The following is a 22,738-nucleotide window of genomic DNA, read 5'->3' as shown; positions in this document are numbered from 1 at the left end:
TGAGAAGGTTGTTAAAAAGCATACCTGATACTTGGCTTTATAATAGAAGCATGGACTACCAAGGAAGGAATTTATTCTAATCATTTATAAAACATTGGTTTGGCCTCAGCTGGAGCAGTGTGTCCAACTCTGGACTTTGGAAGGATAGCAAGGTTTTGGAGATGGTACGGAAGAGATTTATCAGAATGGCACCAGGGATGAGTGACTTCAGTTATGTGAACGAACTTGAGAAGCTAGGATTTTATTCCTTAGATCAGAGAAGATGAAGGGAAGATTTAAGAGTGGATATTTTTGATAGAATAGATAAGAAACTAACATAGGAACAAACTTTCTACTCGCAGGAGGATTGGTAAACAGAGGACACAAATATAAGATAGTTGGCAAAAGAACCAGAGAGATGAGGAAATCTTTTTGATGTAGTGAGTTATGTATACACTGCCTGAAAGGATGGATGAAGCAGGTTCAATATTACCTTGCAAAAGGAAATTGGATATATACTTGAAAAAGAAAAAAAAAAATTGCAGGCTGTGGAGAAAGAGGTGAGCCAGATATCTTTTTTTTCAAAGCGTTAACACAGGCACGATGGACGGAATGGTCCCATTCGTTTTTTCTAATGATAATGTGTACTGTATATGTGTGTAATGCAAACTGCAATCCTTAGAATACCCTACACAAAGGTACTGCTGGGAAAATATCAATGCATTTTCAGCTTTTAGTTTATCCAAGAGCATCTTCAATTCTTTATTAATTTTTTGATTAATAGGAGTGTTGATTGCTTAATAATTCATGAATAATAGCATGATAGAAATTGGCTCCTCAATTATAGGTTGTGTGACTTTCAGTCAAAAAAAATACACTTTGTATTTTAAAGGATGTGTGCATTCTTCTCCCTAGGAGATTGTACTTACAATTTATGCAGTTAATAATCAGATTATAACAAACTATTCGACATCGAGGGAAAATACAATGTTAACATTTATCTTAAATCATGATAGGCAAAACCCAATTACTACTTGGTTGGCTTCAGCTTCTTTTTTGTTTCTTGCCCATTTTGTCTCCTGAATGCAAGTTTCTACAAGCATTGTTCAGCTTCTACACCCTGGCCCAAGGGGAGAGTCTTCATATGTGAACCTGGTCAGTGAGTATTTGCAGGGTAATTGGCGATGGAGGGCATCACAGCCAATCCCAACTCTTACATCATTCGAAGTCCACTTCCTTGCAGGACTCGCTATGCAGCGATCAGGAGCAGGAACCCACAGTGTGTCTCTCCCCCACAACCAAGAGGCCCTAACACTAATTGCAGTGCACTTGTTGCCACATCAGCTGTGTTCAGTAAGCTGCACACAGCAGAACTCGAAGCTGTATGGATTAACTACAATTGATCTATACCAATTGAATTCATAGGAGAGTGGACTAACATGCTTATTGTGAGGGATAACCTATTAGAAATCATGAAGGGGTTCAATAGGGTAGATGTAGAGAAGTTTTCACTTGTGGGATGTTCAAAACTAGGGACCAGAAATGTAAGATAGTCACTAATAAATCCAATAGGGAATTTAGGAAAAACTTTTTTACCCAGAGAGTGGTTAGAATGTGGACTTGTCACTACATGGAGTAGTTAAGGCAAATGCCAGAGTTGCATTTGAAGGGAAGCTATAAAAGTGCATGAGGGAGAAAGGAATGGAAAGGTATGCCGATGAAGTAAGATAGGAGGAGGCTCATGTCGTACATAAACATTGACAGAGACTGTATCTGTGCTACAAATTCTATGTAATTCCATGTTCTCTTACAGTTATTGGGTATGAAATCACTCCTAAAACTCTTCTGTTAACTGAAGGCTAATGAAATTTATAAGAGCATAAACAAGGTGTGATCGATAGACTCAAACTTCTAACTTTCATATACAGCCGTGTTTATTTGATACTTGCTACTCGGAAGCCCACCCAACAACAGTCATAAAAAGAAAAACCAGAGACATTGTTATCACTACACATTCTGTCAGTTTAAATTCGACATTCCACACTTCCAGCTGTGCTGTGCAGGTGTCTCTTCAAATAAATATTTTGTGTGAAGTTGGACATTGTTATCTGATTTAATTTACAGTTGTTGCCTGTTATTACCTGGGAGACAGTCACATTTTTCCAACCCATCAAAATAGTTTCATAATGAAACTATTACTCATTATTATGGGAAGTTGGAGGAATCTTTTGCTTTAATTTCTCCAAGGTATCAGCTTGTTTAAAACCTGCAGCACAGGTATAGGCAATGCTCAGCATTTTTCAGAACACATTTAATTTTCATTCAGCTCAATAATTACCAACTACCATTCCTTTGTTTCTCACCATTTGCTTGACTTTCTCATTCTTCTGCTTCATTATATCAGCAAGTTGCTTCTGAGTAATTTGACAGAATACTACTCTCAACGCCCATTGTGCATTTCTACAAATGAACTGTGATAGCAAAGTTCTGATAAACCACCTGCCTAAGAATGAATTTCTGAATCTCGGGTGTATTACAAAATTAAAATAAAATATAGAAAATCATACAAAAAAATTTTTAGACATTTTTAAAAAAATCGCCAAGGAGCCCTTACATTAGAATTTCATAGAATCATAGAGCACAGAAAGAGGCCATGGTGTCTGTGCCAGCTATTTGAAAGAGCTGTACAATTAGTGTCACACCACCACTCTTTCTTCATTGCCCTGACAACCTTTAATTTTCAAGGATATATCCAATTCCCCTCAATTAATAACCTTTCCAAATGTCAAGCAGATCACATCATTTAGGATACATTTTAAGAGTAAATTTACACAGTAAGTTTAGTGATTATGTTTTGCACTGAAGCTAAAGGTGTGTATGTAAATCTGGAATTAAAGCCCACTTGCCTCTAGAGAAAGACAATTCCACTAAATCTCACTCCACTTCACTCTGGTACCAGGAAGACATTGGTATTTTCAAAGAATGAGATCAAATAGTCTGAAGGGTTTTCCTTGCAGGAACCTAACTTGTGGCGGGTTTAATTCATCTTGGGCAGAAGCTCAAAAGGAGGGAGATAACAAAATTGGAAATAAATATCGGACAGAATGTAAAATGAGTTTCCAATCCGCTATCACCCAAGCTGAATTTTATCCACGTTATCTTCTGATTTTAACCTGGAAGCTGGTAGCTGATATTAATGTATTGAAGTCTTCAGAATGAGAACTCTCATTCCTTTTATCCAATTGCCTCTGTTGAGCAAACAATTTAGAATGACGTTGACTTATGCTTGAACACATAAAGCTATTAAATTTTCTTTTCTACATGGCATCCATTAAGAGATGTGAATTTTATCATAGTCAAATAATATAGTAATGGCAGCTTTCTGATTAGGACAGTGTAGATTATAGTTCCAGTCATCACTACAGAGTAAAAACACATTAAAGGTATATTGATATAACCTGTGTGCCGATGCTTGTTGCAGGATGCTGTGCTCCTGGGAAGCGCAGTTAGAGAATTGGGGCTACCATGTTGTAACCATGTCTCTGGTCCACACTCCCCATTAGTATTGCACCTTGCAGGGACCGTGGAATTACCCCTATTGTTCCTTTTCATGCAACAATTTGACACAGAATAGGTTTGGTATTCTGAATGAACAGAGTACTTCAACTCCTCTTGATCAACCCATAGATTCGTGGAATCATTGAATGGTTACAGCACAGGAGCCCATTTGGCCCATTGTATCCATGCTGGCTCTTCCACATTTCCATACTAATGCCAACCATTAAAGTAACTATATGATCTGCATTATACTTCACACAATAAAAAAGACTCAATCGCACACACAATACAATTCATTGGTTTGACCTTGAAGAAACAATGTAAGGTGGCATAAATTAGACTAGGTACATGGTCAATCAGTTAAAAATATGCAATTTCTATTTTAATGGACATGCACTGCAGCTGAAAGGCCTACAGGGTATGATTAAATGAAGATTACGGAGTATTGATTAATGCAATCAAATGAGTGACTGGGATTAGCTCGTCATTCAACCAGGTCAAGGGTCACTTCTTCTGAACATTAAAAGAAATGTATTTGCAACAAAGATGTTTTTTCTGGATTGCATATGCCACAATCAAGCTTATAGCAATATACACAAAGTTCAAATTAAAAGGGAATAAAACCTAGAAATCAGGGCAAATATGACCTCAATTTCAACAGAAACCTCAATGAATCAATCACATCCTAAATCTGTTCCCTTCCTGCAGTTTTCTTTCCTCCTTTCCTAAAAGTGCTGCCTCATGTTGAGATTTGACTCTATGGGTGCCAGCTACTCTCTGGCCCTTCACCCAAGCGGTCATCTTTCAGGGGGTCGGTAGTGGGAGTGGTGGGGGGGGGGGGGGTGGAGGAGAAGGGGGAACAAAAGGACACATGGTTGAAAATCAGGATCAGCATATGACAGCAGGCTCACATGACCTGCCAGAGGCGGAGCATGTTTAAAAACAAATGAATTCCATGTCCTGGTGCCTTTACTCATACTCTAATGTTTATTATCTTCTGTCTTTAGTTATATTTTCTGTCTGACAGATTTTCGATTAGTGCACCATATGTATATAGAGTAATATAGAGTAAAATAACCAAATTGTGGAAACTAGTCTCGATTTCAAAGCCTTTTTAAAGGTTCTATGTTATGACGATATGCCAATTATTCTAGTTACCTGTTTATGCTGTTTTTAAACTGGTCGCTCAGAGATGGACAAAGAGCAGTATGGATTGATCGACAAATATGTTTTTGAGCCTGTGAGAAAAAAAGATGGTTACCCTCTGCCTCATGTCTCCCCTCTCCCACAACTTCATCTAGAATCTGGAAGTGCAGTGAAACAACCAACCTAACTGTGACATTGAATGTCAGCACACCAATGCCTTGTAACGCTAGACCATCATCTTGAAAAGCTATTTGGATCCTTGCATTACCTCGCAAACAAGGCTGCAAATATGGACAGCAACTCAAATCAATTCTTTCTCCCCCTAAGCAAGCACGACAACTAAACTGATCATTGAAAAATTAATATCTACTGTTAAACATGGCAATATTGGAGAAGTTTTCCACATTAATATTTGCAACTTATACACTGCAGAATATAAAACCTTGACAATACAAGATGGCCAAAGAAAATATTGAGAGAAATTAACATCTCAATGGTTTCCTGCAGCATGAACAAATTGACAGGCATAGCTACATACATAATTTAAACCCTGAGCTGCAAATGCAATAAACTGCTCACATGTCGAATAATTAGAGGTTACTCAGTACATGTTGCTTATGTCTGGCATTATGCAATGTCTGATCGATAATGATAGTGAGCTGATATGGAACCAGAAGCATGGGTCCAGATACGATTAAAAGTAAAGCTGGAAGAAGGTAGGATTGAAATGCAATGTGTGGAATAATGTGAAATTACGTTACCTTGTTTGTGGTTTAAATGAGGTATCTTTCCATTGGCTGCCTCTTAGCTTGCTCAGCCTTCTCGTTATTCAAATTCATTATATGTTATTTTTTTCCCATTGCAATTATCTTCTTGCCTCATTCAATCACCCCTTTGGCCATTTATACTTAGCATTTCATTATTTTATCTTTCCTGCAACAAGCTTCTTCAGGCACCTTAATTGCATTTTCTTTTCCATAGAAGCAGGAAGTATTCGGCTTACAGGGCTCTGTCAATTTGCTGAATTGTAACTTTGCATTTAACACTTGCAGCATTGTGGTACAGTTAAGGAATTTATTCATAAGTGGAGTCTACATTACCCAGGATCTGGCTAGTGCTTTCCTCTACAAGCTGTTTTTTTGGAGAAAATACTTTTTGTCAGGTGAATTGATGTTAGCAGCTTTTTCAAATCTCTGACATCTGTTTAGTCTTGTGGGGTTCTTCCAAGTCATTGAAAGTGACAGCAATGATTCTGCTTAGTTAGTTAGTCTCATTAGTTATTAGTAGTGTTACGGCCAGGTGAGGAGGGCTTCACAGGCTCCCCTCTTGTCCTTTCTCTTATTTGACTGCAACAGGGTTTATTCATTTTTTGCTGACCACTTCAGTGAGTATTTTACCTTTTATCTTTGCTGTTATCGTGAAAGAACCAATTGGACAGGTTTTCTTGGGTTTAAACAAGAGGTGAGTTTATTATGCTTAACAATCTAAACCCAAGCTAAAGAAAAAAATTAATACACATTCATGCACACACTCACATGAGAATCACACACACAAAAATAGATTACCGAGTGAGAAGTAGATTTGCGGTTGGATTAGAGTCCAGAGTCTGTGAGGTCAGTTGATTTTCCGTGGTCTTCTGAGTAAAGTTGTATTCTTGAAGTCTCTGCCTGGTTGAGGTGCACTTTGTGGCTGGACCACTTGGCTCAGGGCTTTCTTGGAGGCAGACTTGTAGGTGGTTCCCTTCCCCTGGTGTCTCTGAATGTAGCAATCAGTAAGTTTGGAGGGTCCACAGTCGCAGACAGTTTCCAAACCTGCGGTGTTATCTGCAGAGAGAGAGAGAGTTGCAATCCTTCTGCTTCTGCACAGTTTCAGTCACTGGCTTGTCTGTCTTTGTCCAATGGAAACTCCCAGCTTTCAGAGAGATTGACAGATAGTCACATGACTGCTTCAGTGTATTCTCTGGAACCTTCTAATGAAATTCAAGGTTAGGAGTTTCCATCTCCTTAGGATGCCAATATTTACACTTGGAGGAGTTTGCTCTTTGAAAGTCCAATGTGTCAGGATGGCCTTGAATGCCACGCTAATGAAAACAATCTTAGATAATTCAATCACGAGAGCAAGCCATTGTTTTGGGTAGAGGCTCATCAGACATGTGTCTCCTGTTGGAAGCTTTGGAATGTGTAAGGGGTTCAAATGCAAATTGCAGTGGCCATCTTGGCTGCCAGCTTTTTTAAAAAAAAGTTGACTGTAGGATTTTTTTCCATTAAAAGTTGAATGCAAGTTTCAAACCAATAAATTAAAATGCCTCATTTGGCATATCGTGTTTTCTTGACAGTAGCTGCTCCTTCATCCAGCACTTTAAACATTCACTCCCCCCACCACTAGCACATGACAGCTACATTGTTCATCATCTACAAGATGCATTGCAGTTACTGACCAAGGCTCCTTCAACACCTCCAAACTTATGACCTCTAACACTTAGAAGGACAAGCGCCGCAGGAATATGGGAACACCACCACCTGCAAGCTCCCTTCCAAATCATACTTCCAAGTCAGGATGGTGCATTTTGCTGTTCCTTCACTGTCGCTGGGTTAAAATCCAGGATGCAGTAAAACATGTTGCATTAGTAACTTTGTTGGAAAAAGGTGTACACAGCATCTGCACCAACTGAAAAACAGCAATTCCACAAACCATACCCAAGACTCCAGCCTGGAAAAACTTGCGTTATGAATGTGAATTTCACATTAAATTAAACACACAGATGAATCATAACCTAATTGATTTGCAGAACAGGTTTGAGGGGCTGAATGGCCTTCTCTTGCTCCCATCTTTCTTCCTATATTCCTATTAGAAAATAATCAAATGAAAATCCTATTTTTTGCATTGACTGAATGCATCAGTTGTTAAGGATGGGTTAGCCAAGCAGATTTTAACAAAAACTTTATAAAAGGCTGATGAAAAAAAGTCATCTAGAAAGTGGAAATCTTATTGGAGGTATCTTCCTCTGGATTTAAACATCTATTTTCATTTTAAAATACTTTTGAGTTGAATTCTCTATTATGCACAGCACAGGTATAATTATGTTAACCTGTGCAAATATTTTGTCTCGTCAAATCTGATGCAAAGTGTGTGCTAAAGTCATTGGAAAATGAATTAAAATCCATTTCCAGCGCAGACAGCAGTCATTTGGAGACTGCGCTCTTCCAGTTAACCAAGTCTGCGGAAGAGTTTTGGAAGTGAGGATTCCGTGCGTTCTCCGGGATTCCATGGGGCAGTTTGCCTGGCTATTGTGCTTGGGAATACTGAATTGCCTGCTTGCAACTCAGAGTAAAATTGGGGCAGGGAGGATCACATTCCTGTAAGGAATCCTGCCGATTTCCCACACATTAAGTTAGGGGGATGGAAAATCAGGCATGTTCCTTTCAGGCTGTGCTATACTCCCTACCCTGATTTTCCTCTGCGTTATTTCCAGATAACCTAGACTGTCCACATTCCACATGCAGTAATAGAAAAATTTGCTCTTATATGTTTTGTCCCCATCAGCAACAACAACTTTCATTTATGTAGCATTTTTAACACAGTAAAATGTTCTAATATGCTTTCCAGGAGCACGATCAAACAAAATTTGACATCAAGCCACATATGGAGATATTAGGACAGGTAACTAAAAGCTTGACCAAAAAGGAAGTTTTAAAGGAGTGTCTTGAAGGAGGAGAGAGAGATAGAGAGGTTTATGAAGAAAATTCTAATGCTTTGGGCCTAGGCAGCTGAAGCCATGGTTGCAATGGTGGAGTGATTAAAATTGGAGATGCGCAAGAGGTCATAATGGAGGAGTGCTGATATTGCAAATAGGTTATAAGAATGGACGAGTTTACAGAGATAGCAAGAGGAGAGGCCAAAGAGGGATTTGAAAATAAGAATGTGAATTTAAAAAGGAAAAAAAGACGTTGTTGGACTGGCAGCCAATGTAGGTCATGAGCATAGGTTTGATGGGTGAACGTGACTTGGTGTGAGCTAGATGACGGGCAGAAGAATTTTGGGTGAGGTCAAGTTTATGCAGGGTGGAAGATGGGGGACTGGCAAAGAGAGCATTGGAGTAGTCAAGTCTACAAGTAACAAAAGCATGGATAAGGGCTTTAGCAGCAGATGACCTGCGACAGGGGTGGAATCGGGCGATATTAGACGCGGAAGGAGGTGGTCTTGGCGATGGAGTGGATGCGTGGTCGGAAGCTCATTTCAGATACCAAGGTTGCAAATGGTCTGATTCAGCCACAGACAGACAGTTACCAGGGAAGATGTTAATGGCTTGGGAACGGACTTTGTGGTGGGGATTGAAGAAAATAGCTACCTATTAATTTATGGTCAGCCACTTTGAACATGAATCATTAATATAGTTACCAATATGCAACTGAGCAGCCACCAACAAATGGAGAAGCTAATTAGAGAGAATCTCTGATATTCCCATGTACATTTAAACAGTTAACAGCACATCATACGGACAGGTGTGGGCTCATCCAAGTTAAGGTTGGTGAAACATTAATTTTGTAATAACTAAAAAGTAATCGTGTTTCAGATGATTATATTGGTCTGTATAGCATTTGCAGAAAATACAGGGTGCATCTCAGCATCAATGCAAAAGTGATTTTGATTACCCAAGCAGACTCCAGAATACAGTGGTGCGGCACGCATTCAGAGAACTCGTTTCACACCATTTTGGCCTTGATAACATGTGGACCAGAACTCCAGTATGGTGCCATGTTGCATAAAAGCTGCTTTCATTGCAGCAGCTTTTTCGGGAGCAGAGAGTGCGAGCGAGTGAGCAGCTGGGAAGGTCAGTTTAAAGTAAACTTAATTTCCTTTTGTTTTCGGCGGAGACCAGGGGGCCGCTGGGTAAGTAAAACCCCATATATTTGGGCCGTTTAAAATAACTTGCCTTTCATTGCAGCAGCTTTTTCGGGAGCAGAGAGTGCGAGCGAGTGAGCAGCTGCGAAGGTCAGTTTAAAGTAAACTTAATTTCCTTTTGTTTTCGGCAGAGACCAGGGGGCTGCTGGGTAAGTAAAACCCTATATATTTGGGCCGTTTCTCAACCTGAGACACTACACCTGTAGTGTCTCCCACCTGCCCTCCTCCTCTAACCAAAAAAAAAGGACTCGCTGGTGTGTAGATAAGGTAAGGCTTTTTCTATTTCTCTTTTTTGATTTATAGTGTGATTGGTTAAAAACTTTTCGTTCCTTTTTCATTTAACTAAGTTTAAGTTTAAGATTAAAAATGGCAGGAGATCTCAGACCCGTGACATGCTCCTCTTGCTCAATGTGGGAGCTCAGGGACATGGCTGATGTCCCTGACTCCTTCACGTGCAGGAAGTGTGTCCAGCTGCAGCTCTTGTTAGACCGCATTACGGCTCTGGAGCTGCGGATGGACTCACTTTGGAGCATCCGCGATGCTGAGGAGGTCGTGGATAGCACGTTTAGCGAATTGGTCACACCGCAGATTAGGATTGCTGAGGGAGAAAGGGAATGGGTGACCAAAAGACAGAGAAAGAGCAGGAAGACAGCGCAGGTGTCCCCTGCGGTCATCTCCCTCCACAACAGGTATACCGTTTTGGATACTGTTGAGGGAGATGGCTCACCAGGGGAAGGCAGCAGTAGCCAGGTTCATGGCACCGTGGCTGGCTCTGCTGTTCAGAAGGGCAGGAAAAAGAGTGGAAGGGCTATAGTCATAGGGGATTCGATTGTAAGGGGAGTAGATAGGCGGTTCTGTGGTCGAAAACGAGACTCCCGAATGGTATGTTGCCTCCCAGGTGCACGGGTCAGGGATGTCTCAGATCGGCTGCAGAACATTCTGAAGGGGGAGGGTGAACAGCCAGTTGTCGTTGTGCACATAGGCACCAATGATATAGGTAAAAAACGGGATGAGGTCCTACAAGCAGAATTTAGGGAGTTAGGAGCCAAGTTAAAAAGTAGGACCTCAGAGGTAGTAATCTCAGGATTGCTACCAGTGCCACGTGCTAGTCAGAGTAGAAATGAAAGAATAGTCAGGATGAATGCGTGGCTTGAGAGATGGTGCAGGAGGGAGGGGTTCAGATTTTTGGGACATTGGGACCGGTTCTGGGGGAGGTGGGACTATTACAAATTGGACGGTCTACACCTGGGCCGGACTGGAACCAATGTCCTTGGGGGTGCTTTTGCTAACGCTGTTGGGGAGGGTTTAAACTAATGTGGCAGGGGGATGGGAACCAAATGAGGAGGTCAGTGGAGAGTAAGGATGTAGTAACTAAAGCCAGTAAGGAACTAGATAATGAAGTCAGCGTGACTAAGGGAAAGAGTAGGCAGGGAGCAGATGATGAAAGCAAAGGGACTGGTAGACTGAGGTGTATTTGTTTTAATGCAAGAAGTGTAGTAGGTAAGGCAGATGAACTTAGGGCTTGGATTAGTACCTGGGAGTATGATGTTATTGCTATTACTGAGACTTGGTTAAGGGAAGGGCATGATTGGCAACTAAATATCCCAGGATACCGATGCTTCAGGCGGGATAGAGAGGGAGGAAAAAGGGGTGGAGGAGTTGCATTACTGGTCAAAGAGGATATCACAGCTGTGCTGAAGGAAGGCACTATGGAGGACTCGAGCTGTGAGGCAATATGGGCAGAACTCAGCAATAGGAAGGGTGCGGTAACAAAGTTGGGGCTGTACTACAGGCCTCCCAACAGCGAGCGTGAGATAGAGGTACAAATATGTGAACAGATTATGGAAAGCTGTAGGAGCAACAGGGTGGTGGTGATAGGAGATTTTAATTTTCCCAACATTGACTGGGATTCACTTAGTGTTAGAGGTCTAGATGGAGCAGAATTTGTAAGGAGCCTCCAGGAGGGTTTTCTAGAGCAGTATGTAAATAGTCCAACTCGGGAAGGGGCCATATTGGACCTGGTGTTGGGGAATGAGCCCGGCCAGGTGGTTGAAGTTTCAGAAGGGGACTACTTTGGGAATAGTGATCACAATTCCGTAAGTTTTAGAATACTCATGGACAAAGACGAGAGTGGTCCTAAAGAAAGAGTGCTAAATTGGGGGAAAGCCAACTATACCAAAATTCGGCAGGAGCTGGGGAATGTAGATTGGGAGCAGCTGTTTGAAGGTAAATCCACATTTGATATGTGGGAGTCTTTTAAAGAGAGGTTAATTAGCGTGCAGGAGAGACATGTTCCTGTGAAAATGAGGGATAGAAATGGCAAGATTAGGGAACCATGGATGACAGGTGAAATTGTGAGACTAGCTAAGAGGAAAAAGGAAGCATACATAAGGTCTAGGCGGCTGAAGAAAGATGAAGCTTTGAAAGAATATCGGGATTGTAGGCGCAATCTGAAATGAGGAATTAAGAGGGCTAAAAGGGGTCATGAAATATCTTTAGCAAACAGGGTTAAGGAAAATCCCAAAGCCTTTTATTCATATATAAGGAGCAAGAGGGTAACTAGAGAAAGGATTGGCCCACTCAAGGACAAAGGAGGAAAGTTATGCGTGGAGTCAGGGAAAATGGGTGAGATTCTAAATGAGTACTTTGCATCGGTATTCACCGAGGAGAGGGACATGAGGATGTTGAGGTTAGGGACAGATGTTTGATTACTCTAGGTCAAGTCGGCATAAGGAGGGAGGAAGTGTTGGGTATTCTAAAAGGCATTAAGGTGGACAAGTCCACAGGTCCGGATGGGATCTATCCCAGGTTACTGTGGGAAGCGAGGGAGGAAATAGTTGGGGCCTTAACAGATATATTTGCAACATCCTTAAACATGGGTGAGGTCCCGGAGGACTGGAGAATTACTAATGTTGTCCCCTTGTTTAAGAAGGGTAGCAGGGATAATCCAGGTAATTATAGACCGGTGAGCCTGACGTCAGTGGTAGGGAAGCTGCTGGAGAAGATACTGAGGGATAGGATCTATTCCCATCTGGAAGAAAATGGGCTTATCGGTGATAGGCAACATGGTTTTGTGCAGGGAAGGTCATGTCTTACCAACTTAATAGAATTCTTTGAGGAAGTGACAAAGTTGATTGATGAGGGAAGGGCTGTAGATGTTGTATACATGGACTTCAGTAAGGCGTTTGATAAGGTTCCCCATGGTAGGCTGATGGAGAAAGTGAAGGCGCATGGGGTCCAGGGTGTACTAGCTAGATGGATAAAGAACTGGCTGGGCAACAGGAGACAGAGAGTAGCAGTGGAAGGGAGTTTCTCAAAATGGAGACGTGTGACCAGTGGTGTTCCACAGGGATCCGTGCTGGGACCACTGTTGTTTGTGATATACATAAATGATTTGGAGGAAAGTATAGGTGGTCTGATTAGCAAGTTTGCAGACGACACTAAGATTGGTGGAGTAGCAGATAGTGAAGGGGACTGTCAGAGAATACAGCAGAATATAGATAGACTGGAGAGTTGGGCAGAGAAATGGCAGATGGAGTTCAATCAGGGCAAATGCGAGGTGATGCATTTTGGAAGATCCAATTCAAGAGTGAACTATACAGTAAATGGAAAAGTCCTGGGGAAAATTGATGTACAGAGAGATTTGGGTGTTCAGGTCCATTGTTCCCTGAAGGTGGCAACGCAGGTCAATAGAATGGTCAAGAAGGCATACGGCATGCTTTCCTTCATCGGACGGGGTATTGAGTACAAGAGTTGGCAGGTCATGTTACAGTTGTATAGGACTTTGGTTCGGCCACATTTGGAATACTGCGTGCCGTTCTGGTCGCCACATTACCAAAAGGATGTGGATGCTTTGGAGAGGGTGCAGAGGAGGTTCACCAGGATGTTGCCTGGTATGGAGGGTGCTAGCTATGAAGAGAGGTTGAGTAGATTAGGATTATTTTCATTAGAAAGACGGAGGTTGAGGGGGGACCTGATTGAGGTGTACAAAATCATGAGAGGTCTGGACAGGGTGGATAGCAAGAAGCTTTTTCGCAGAGTGGGGGATTCAATTACAAGGGGACACAAGTTCAAAGTGAAAGGGGAAAAGTTTAGGGGGGATATGCGTGGAAAGTTCTTTACGCAGAGGGTGGTGGGTGCATGGAACGCATTGCCAGCGGAGGTGGTAGACGTGGGTACGATTGCGTCTTTTAACATGTATCTAGACAGATACATGAATGGGCAGGAAGTAAAGAGATACAGACCCTTAGAAAATAGGCGACAGGTTTAGTTAGAGGATTTGGATCGGCGTAGGCTTGGAGGGCCGAAGGGCCTGTTCCTGTGCTGTAATTTTCTTTGTTCTTTGTTCTTTTAAAAGGTTTGCCCGGCAATCCATTGAATTTTCAGGGCACCTAAATGAACTTACTGAAGTTCTTCCGAATGTTATGAGAAATTGGAGGTTCTTGCTTGTTATCTCAAAATGTTCAAAATCAAGCTCCTGACAGGCAGAATCCAATTTGAAGCCCGGAGCAACCTAAGGTACAACAGGCGTTTTGCTGACTGCAAGTTTGCTTAGCCATAACGCACATTCTCACAAAACACTGCTAGTCACAGATCATGCAGTTAAATTAATGACTAAAGCACAATGTTGGAAGTTGTATTTCTTCATAACACTAACATATCGATTGGAAACATCTACTGGTCGATGAGTTTGTCAGTTAACCATTAAAACTGTAATTCTGAAATATTAGTAAGATAGAAATATGTGTACTGCATATTAAGGCTTTTAAATTCATTCTCAGAATTCAAGTAACTTTTCTAATTGCTTGAATACTACTTCTTCTGAACACCTTGACTGAATTATAGCCTTGTAATTCCCTAATAGATAGCAAAAAAAGATGAACTCTTTTACAAGGGGTTTCATTACGAGCAGGCAGTATTTCCCTGTGGATTCTCGCTCTGACAGATGTTGACTCAGCGCTGTCTTTCATTAGACTGTTAACCCCAGATTTCAGGAAAGCACACCTTTTGCAAGATAGTTCATGTTCTGTCTTCTGCAACTTTCCCAATTTAAGACTCAATGAAACGCCTGCCACAGTATGTTTTCATTAATAGTCTATGTGGGAAGACTGCATTGATGTTTTATAGATCTGTAGGAAAGTACAACTGTGACTTGCTGTCGGTGCCTTTCAATCACTCTTGGTGGTTGAAGAAGTTCAAGGGAACCTGTTATACACTGTGGGTTAGATCAGACAAAAAAGTTTCATATAAACGAACTTGAGTAAAAGGACACTACTACAAATCAATTCCAAAGAATCAGGACAAAGGGGAAATTTGCATGCAATAGGGCTTACAATGCATCAGAGCTTTCTGCAAATAGGATTCTCTGGCACAGATGTGTGACCTAATTATGTTTTTTGTGTGCAGGTATAGATTTTTCATTTTATAGTTTCAGTATGGACTAGGTCAAATACTAACTTATGGGATGACGTCTCCAATATGTGAACTTCAATGAGATGATGTCTGCGCACTGTTACAACCAAGGATGGAGGAGTGCACTGTCTTTTTCTAGTTCGACTTCTCCACTGGTCACGACATATATTTAAATGTTTTACCCAGTTAACAATATGGCCAATTATATACTTTATCTATATTAGTTTCAGAATAAAAATCCACCAACTAGGTTTCCTTAATAAACAACAAAATTGTTGATTTGTTATAAAACAAAACTTATTCAATAAAGATGCAAAGCTTGAAATATGAAATATGGAAGTATAAATATCTACCCTTCTAAAATATCCTAACACACCCACGCGCACACACCGGTTAAAAGAAAAAATAAAGAAAAATGAAAGAAACTGGCTCTGTAGAGATCAACTTAAAAAAAAATACTTTGGCCAAGTTATTGTCAATTCTTGAAGAAAAAGGATAAGATACGGAATGCTCCAGATGACTTTCGGTCTGGCGACCTGGTACACGTAGATGGGTGTTACTAACCACATGCGGTTGTCATTGGGATCTTTTCAGGAGCAGTTCATTCAGGAGATGTCGACAGGAGGTCTTCCAGAGGCTTCTCAGTAGAAATGCTGCATCAGTTTCTCCAGCTTTCACACTGAATTCTCAGAAGATTTTTCCAAACCGGTGGGAAAAGATGAGTTGGGTGGCTTCTTTCTTAGTAGGATACACCCCAACTAAACTCCAAGCAATATCCAAAAATGAAACCATTATGACGGCCATAAATCCAGACATGTAACTTCTTTAAGTCCAAACAGTTGCACAGTCCATAAGGCTCCGGCTGTTTACTTAGCATAAGACATGTGACTTCTACTAAGTGTTTGTTTTTAACAAAGTCCTGAGTGTCCTTCCAGTGACCCTTTAAAAAAAAACACAAGTCCAGGCATCTTCTCAGATATTTTCCATAATCTTTTAAACACAAGTCCTCAAAAAAAGGAAGCATCTTCATGACAGCACACACACTGCTACTACTTCCACTTCAATGATTTTTCTTTAAAACTCTCATCTTGAACTTTTAACCAAAGCTGCACGCACCCACCAAGATGAAACGTTTCAGCTTGAATAATGGCTGCAGTGGCAGAGTGTGGTTCCCGGCATAACCAATTATGGTTGGTCTTGTTTTGGCAGGTTTCATCATGTGACCTCTTACCTCCAACCATTCCCCCTCCCCCAACCACCAGCACACTCCTGCCATTGACCACCTGACATGTCCATCTCAGTGACACACTGCTTTCTCACACCAATAGGAAAGTACTGACTCCAAGAATGATCCAATCAACTAATAGTTAGTCAACAGCCTTTTTCTCCTCAACTCCAATATTTTTATAACTAATGACAATGGAATAATATAACAATGTTCCTTAATATCCCTGGATCTTACTCTCTGGACTTGCTTGCAGCAGTATCCAGGAGATTAATCTTCATCAGGATAATCCAGGAGAATTGGCAACCAAAGTGCTTCCATTAATGCAACGGGACAGCCATTCTTTTTAATCCTGGAAGCGGTCAGCCATTAAATAAGAAAATACTTGATTCTATTTACCTTTTAATTAGCCTGAGGCAAATACTGCAATGCAGAACACTGCTAAATAAACCTACAGTGCATTAGAATACTTTTCACTTTTACAGACACATTGCAACTTGTGTCTTCTAATTTAACAACAGATCCAATGGTAACAACTTAAAAATGTATATTGAAAAGATTTCACAAGCAGTAGGAGTTTTCCAATATTGCTCGGCTTTCTTGAGTCTTTGAAAAAACCAAGATGTTGTTCCGAGAGTAAATGAGAATCATACTTAGCAGCGGAGGCCCAAATGATAAAGTGACTTTCTAACTGAAGATATCCAGCAACAAATCCCTTGAACTAATAGCACCTTTAAAAAATATATATATCCGCAATATAGCTGTCAGTTCAGCTGAGTGCATTGCCAAGAAATCATCAGAAAACATACAGCACTTACAGTATGGAGCATGGGACCTGTGTACAGTGAGGTGAATGACCCACAGCATAATGCATTAGTGGAACAAAAATGTGGTTTGAAAGGAGCTAGTGAGCTTATAATGGAGATGGCATTATAACTGACAGGCTTCTGCTGGGCTCAAGTACTAGTGACTTATGCTGCTGCTGCTGTTAATTTTGCCTAATAAGGTACTGTGCAGACAAGTCGGTGCATTACAGTAAAAGCAGCTGGACTTTGATGTCTCCTGGTTTCCTAAATAACAGGTCTATTTGCTTCCTTTCTTTCCTTTTGTGGGTAATGAAAAGGTCAGCACATTGAAACTAAAACCTGACGCCCATAAATAGGCTTAACCTCGTCTCTATTTTAATAAATGAAGGAGAAGAATGATGCATTAAGGGAAGAATTGCAGAGCTACATTGCTATAGCAACCAATTAGGGTTACTTGAATGTTCCCATGGAGAGAACATGTTGATTCTTCATTGGATATGACATCTCTTAGAAGACTCCAGCCGCGTACAATTTCAGAGTCATTAACCCTTTGAAGGCTACAAGTCCAGCTCATTACTCAAAATTTACAATGGGCAGAAAAGATTGTTCTTGTGTTGTTTTCCTATCTGCAGGTTTAATTCATCAAGGGTAATGATCAGCCACTGGAATAATAATTAAATGGCCATTATATATGTGCAGAAGCATTATATTCTATTACAATCTGAAACAGATCAGTGCCTCATTGCAGAAGCTGCCATATTTACATGATGTGGGAAACCTTGCAATTCTGATATCAATGTCAGCAATTGTGTGTCCTGTGCATCTCCAGTCCAGTTTACGAACACGAGACTTTGTAATATGATTATGTGCAAAAAACTGTGATTTTTAAAAGTTTAAGATGAAGTCAGAGAATTCAGGTGACCTCACCAACTCTGCTTAAAGAAAATGACAGAAATCTTGATTACCAGGCCGACAAAGAACACAGGTCAAAGACCTTTTGGAAAAAAAACAGACACTACAGGACTAGAACACCTGAAGAACAATGGGTTTTACCTCCCCAGACTTTCAGAATCAGTGATTCTGAGGAAGCAAATGTGCATGGCAGCTGCTAACACCTGGAAACAATGGAAAACCCAGGTGGCGCTGCTGAAGCCAGACTTCTGGACTTTGGATTTTGGAAAGGACAATGAGCTATGGATTTTTGATTGCAGATAAATTTAAACACATTTTCTGAAGGCAGACAGAACCTGTGAAAGGAGAACAACCAGCAGTGGCAGCCTCAAGGGATAGAGAGAACACCTGCTCTCGGAGAAGACTGATGCAGTGAAAGGCTGCAAAGACTTAATCCTGAAGTTTGTGGAGAAGGAAGAGACCAACAGGAGCACCAGAGATCATCATATTCATGGATATGCAGGTCAGAAGCGCTTGGAGAAGTGAGCAAAGAGGACATTGACTTTGTGAAAGGTCTGGGAGATCCAACCCATTGCTACTGGGAGGAGTTTGGGACTTTTAACCACAAAGATTTCTCCATCAGAGAACTGTGTAATGTATAAATGTGGTGTGAGGTTTTCAAGTGTTTTATGAAGTAAAGAAAATAACTTTATTTGTAATTTGGGTTATCAGCCACTTACAAAGAACTATTTAGTTAATTTATTTTAGTTTAGTTGTTATAATAAAAGTCTTAAAATGTGAAATCTTGTCATGTAATTCTTTAAATTGGTCTGGTGGTTCATATCTTGGATTTTCACGTTAACAGCCTCACTGAAATCGTAACAATATCATTTGCAGTGCGACCAGTCTTGTGATTCAAAATTATGAAGATGACATAAAAATCAATATATTTGGAAAAAGTAGAGTTTCAGGCCAAAAGAAGTCAAGCAAACATGTTTACACATTTATTTCATTTCTCTTTCTCCAGGTGAAATACTTTATGGAGTGGTCACTATGCATTTGAGGGGATGATATCATTTCTGTCTTTGTTATTCTTTCACAGGATGTGGGCGTCACTGGCAAGGCCAGCATTTGTTACCCATCCCTCATGGCCCTTGACAACTGAGTGGCTTGCTAGGCCATTTCAGAGGGCAGTTAAGAGTCAACCACATTGGTGTGGGCCTGCAGTCACATGTAGGCCAGACCAGGTAACGACGGCAGATTTCCTTCCCTGAAGGACATTAGTGAACCAGATGGGTTTTTAAATGACAATTGATGATAGCAATGGTACCATGAAACAGACTAGCTTTCAATTCCAGATTTTTATTGATGAATTGAATTTAAATTCCACCAGCTGATGTGATAGGATTTGAATCCATGTCCCCAGAGCATTAGACTGAGCCTCTGACTTACTAGTTCAGTGACATTATCACTATGTCACCATCTTGCTGTACTGTAAAAGGGGCCGATATCACATTGATAAATTTACCATGCAAAGGACGGATGCTGAGTAAGAGCTGGGCCTCATCGAGAGGGATGAAAGAAAAATTTAAAAAAGGGGGAAGTCTTTCCAAGGGATTTATGTGCATTCTTCTTTCATTCCTTTTTCCACACAAAAGCTGTGCATCCTAATAGACAATTGGAGATGTCATGACTGAGATCGCTAGATTTTTGTTCGGTAAGGTTATCAAGAGCTATGGAGCAAAGGCGCGAAAATGAAGCTCAAGTGCAGATCAGCCATGATCTAACTGAATGGTGGAGCAGGCCTGAGGAATAGCAGCCAGGCTAGTTGTTTAAGAACATGGGAACATAGGAGCAGGAGTAGACCATTCAGCCCATCGAGCCTGCCCCGCCATTCAATACGATCATGGCTGATAATCCACTTCAATGCCTTTTTCCCCACACTATCCCCATATCCCTTTATGTCATTGGTATTTAGAAATCTGTCAATCTCTACTTTAAACATACTCAATGACTGAGCTTCCACACCCATTCCAAGACTCACAACTCTAAGTAAAGAAATTTCTCCTCATCTCAGTCCTAAGTGGCTTCCCCCTTATTTTGAAATAGCGTCCTCTGGCTTGATACTCCCCAACCAGGGGCAACATCGTACCTGCATCTACCCTGTCTACCCCTTTAAGTATTTATAGGTTTCAATGAGATCACCTCTCATTCTTCAAAACTCTAGAGAATACAGGCCCAGTTTCCCCAATATCTCTTCATAGGACAGTCCTGCCATCCCGGGAACAAGTCTAGTGAACATTCATTGCACTCCCTCTATGGCAATAATATCCTTCCTAAGGTAAGGGGACCAAAACTGCACAGAGTACTTCAGGAGCGGTCAAACCAAGGTTCTATACAATTGAAGCAAGACTTTACTACTCCTGTACTCAAATCCTCTTGCGATAAAGAACAACATACTATTAGCCTTCCTAATTGCCTGCTGCAACTGCATGCTAGTTTTCAGTGACTTATTGACGAGGGCACCCAAGTCCCTTTGTACACCCACACTTTCTAATCTCTTACCATTTAAGAAATATTCTGCACATCTATTTCTCCTTCCAAAATAGATAACCTCACATTTTTCCACATTATATTTCATCTGCCACATTCTTGCCCACTCACCAAGTCTGTCCTAATCCCCTTGAAGCCACTTTGCATCGTCCTCACAACACACATTCCCACCTAGTTTTGGGTCATCAACAAATTTGGAAATATTACATTTGGTCCCCACATCCAAATCATTGATATATATTGTGAACCGCTGGGTCCCAAGGACTGATCCTTGCGGTACCCCGCTAGTCACAGCCTGCCAACATAATAACCCATTTATTCCTACTCTGTTTCCTGCCTAGTAACGAATCCTTAATCCATGCCAGTACATTACCTTCTATCCCTTGTGCTTTATTTTTGCTAAATTTTGCTAACCAACCTCCTATGGGGGACTTAATCAAAAGCCTTCTGCTAACTTGGCCAAACAGTGGTATATGGCTGAATGATTAAAAGAAAAGGCGACAAAGAGCAAAATAGTTTATTTGAAAAGTTAACAGATTAAAATGAAGAAAATATGAACAGTTAAGTTGTTGCTTTTTAAATTTTGGAATTTTTCGATTGATAGTAACATGCAAAAATATCAAGGAATAAAACAAATTAAGATCACCATCACACTGCAGCACATACAACAAAGGTAACTCTGTGTCAGAACAATGGGAGGCATTCAAAGAGGACGAGGGTAAACATGTTCCCAAAAAGAAAAAAAAAGGGTGAGACGACCAAATCTAGAGGCCCATGGATGTCAAGGAGCCTACAGAGTAAGATAAGGCAGAAAAGGAAAGCTTATGTCCGACACCGAGAACTGAATACTACAGAAAGCTGGGAGTATAGAAAGTGGAAGGGTGAAATCAAAAAGGAAATTAGGAAAGCAAAGAGAGGGCATGAAAGAATATCGGCAAGCAAAATCAAGGTGAACCTAAAGATGTTTTATCAAACATTAAGAGTAAGAGGATAACTAAGGAGAGAGGAGGGCCCATAAAAGACCAAAAAGGTAACCTATATGTAGGGACGGAATATATTGGTATGGTTCTTAATGAATACTTTGCACCTATTTTCACAAAAGAGGGGGACGATGCAAATATTGTAGTTAAGGAGGAAGAGTGTGAAGTATTGGATGTGATAAACATAGGGAGAGAGGAAGTATTAATGGGATTAGTATCCTTGAAAGTTGGTAAATCACCAGGGCCAGATGAAATGTACCCTAGGCTGTTAACAGAAGCAAGAAAGGAAATACCAGAAGGTCTGACCATCATTTTCCAGTCCTCACTGGATACAGGTGTGATGCCGGAGGATTGGAGAACTGCTAACGTTGTACCTCTGTTTAAAAAGGGGGCGAAGGATAGACCGAATAATTACAGGCCAGTCAGTCTAACCTCAGTAGTGGGCAAATTATTGGAATCTATTCTGAGAGACAGGATAAACTGTCACTTAGAAAGGCACAGGTTAATCAAGGATAGTCAGCATGGATTTGTTAAGGGAAGATCTTGTTTGACCAACTTGATCAATTTTTTTGAAGTAGCAAGGAAGATAGATGTGGGTAGTGCAGTTGATGTGGTCCACATGGATTTGAAAGATATCAGTTAATTACAGAGATGTTTTAATTTTGATTTTTAAAAGGAAAACATAGGCAACCAAATGGTATAACATGAAGTCTGTCTGAGGTTTGCTATCTCTTCATCAGTGTTATTTCCTGCAATTGTCTCCCTTCTCCTGAAGTTGCTAGGATAAGGTTCCACAGGCATTAGCAGTCCACCAGTACCTTGCCCAGGTGGCTATCCGTTATGTCTGAGCCTCGACAGAAAGTGCTAGAAGGCTACCATCCCCGGGACAGGTCAAATTTATCAGCCCTGACCTAAAACTATTTATCACCAATGACATTATAACATCCGGCAACAATCATGGATGAAAATGAAATAATCCTGCCCACCAAACATTAGCAGATCACTGTGCATGACCACAGACCTGTGCAACTCTTCCTGGAGCTTCCCAGTTCTGGTCTGCAAGAGGTTTTGGATTTGTGCTGGTAGGCTATTCTTCACAAAAGGGAGAGAACTAAGCCATCAATCACACTGTGCAGCAATGATGGGTCCTAGATTTACCGGGAGCTTCAATACCTATCTGCTGCTCACACACCATTGTAAAGTTTAACTGTATCACTTAGCTGTTATCACTACTTGATTTGACTTGTAATAGGACTGTTCATCTTCAGACATAAAGAGTGCTTGTG

This window comes from Heterodontus francisci, chromosome 22 (assembly GCF_036365525.1).
Source record: "Heterodontus francisci isolate sHetFra1 chromosome 22, sHetFra1.hap1, whole genome shotgun sequence".
NCBI classification, from domain to species: Eukaryota; Metazoa; Chordata; class Chondrichthyes; order Heterodontiformes; family Heterodontidae; genus Heterodontus; species Heterodontus francisci.
Note: the sequence above shows the minus strand (reverse complement) of the source record.